Below are 1,437 nucleotides of genomic sequence, written 5' to 3'. Positions count from 1 at the left end.
GTGTTGTTTCCAGCTTGGGTTGTAAGTATTTGAATATAAGTTGTTCTGAGGTTGTCGATTGAAGTTACCAACATAGTTTACTGAGGCTGGTTTCCAGGACAATTATCAAAATCATATTCTTCACCACAGTAGACACAAGAAAGTTCAGTAACTTGCTTTACTATTGCTAGAGCAGTTGTCATGGCTTTTATCATGTTAGTCAATGAGGTTACTTGAGCTGACAAGGCTGTAATTGCATCAATGCTATGTACCTCTGCTGTTCCTCTTGCTGCCGGTTACCTGGCTAAAGGCTACTGGTAATTATTATTGGCAATTCTTTCCAAAATTTCATAAGCTTCAGTGTAGGATTTGGATAACAGGGCTCCATTTGCTGAAGCATCCACCATTAACCTTGTACTCGGATTCAACCCATTGTAGAAAGTTTCCAATTGAATGCAACAAGGAATACCATGATGAGGACACCTTCTGAGCAAGTCCTTGAACCTTTCCCAAGCCTCATACAAACTCTCATCTTCAAGTTGATGAAAGAAGGTAATCTCATTTCGTAATTTTGCATTCTTTGTCGGTATGAAATATTTCATTAGGAATTTATCAGCCAATTCATCCCATGTAGTGATTGAATCAGATGGTAATGAATTTAACCATGCCCTTGCTCGATCTCTTAAGGAGTAAGGAAATAGCCTCAGCCTTAAGGCATCTTGTGTTGCGTCAGCAATCTTGAAAACATCACTTACTTCTAAGAACAATTTAAGATGGAGATGAGGATCTTCATTTGGCAATCCATTGAATTGCCTAACTGTTTGCAACATTTGAAACATCACTGGCTTTAACTCAAAGTTGGCAGCGTCTACTTCAGGTCTGATGATGCCAGGATGGACAACTTAAGGAGTTAGCACAGCATAATCTCTTATAGCTCTGTCTCTGTCATCAGCCATGTAAATAATATTGTTAATGCATGGCTGTCTCCCGTTAGCATGTTCATTCTGCTCTTCTTGAATGTTGGCTGGTTGTAAAGGCCCGTGAGGGTTCAAATTTCCCTCATCCTGCAAATTACTCATGCATGAAACCGTCTTTGAATTTCTTTGTTCTCTTCGCAATCTCCTGATAGTCCTTTCAATCTCATGATCGAATTGGAATACCATAGATCTATCCTTGCGCATGTACATACTGATCTGCCAATCAATAAGCTGAATTAAGTTAAGTTTAGCGCTATCACGATTTACTTCACACTTCAAAAATAAACAATCAATCCCCGGCAACGGCTCCAAAAACTTGTTGGTTGATTTTTATAATCAATTACTATCAATGCCAATGTGCAAGTATACACAACAAGTAATAAAGTGATGAGTATTCAAGATCGTCTCCACAGGGATTGATGTTGCTCAAAATGCTAAAGCAATCACAATAGTGCAAATCAACTAAAGGTCAAAACAAACA

General features: G+C 38.6%; 1 non-coding gene across 1 annotated transcript; it reads left to right on the top strand.

The window, feature by feature from the left end:
* Nucleotides 1-444: 444 nt before the first annotated feature.
* Nucleotides 445-552, top strand: LOC112100615. Its single transcript, XR_002906982.1, has one exon. It is a non-coding gene; the product is annotated as a small nucleolar RNA R71 (small nucleolar RNA).
* The last annotated feature ends 885 nt before the right edge of the window (nt 553-1,437 follow it).

The sequence above is a fragment of the Citrus clementina genome, unplaced genomic scaffold (genome assembly GCF_000493195.1).
Source record: "Citrus clementina cultivar Clemenules unplaced genomic scaffold, Citrus_clementina_v1.0 scaffold_3, whole genome shotgun sequence".
NCBI lineage: Eukaryota > Viridiplantae > Streptophyta > Magnoliopsida > Sapindales > Rutaceae > Citrus > Citrus x clementina.
Note: the sequence above shows the minus strand (reverse complement) of the source record. Positions and strands in the feature narration are given on the sequence as shown.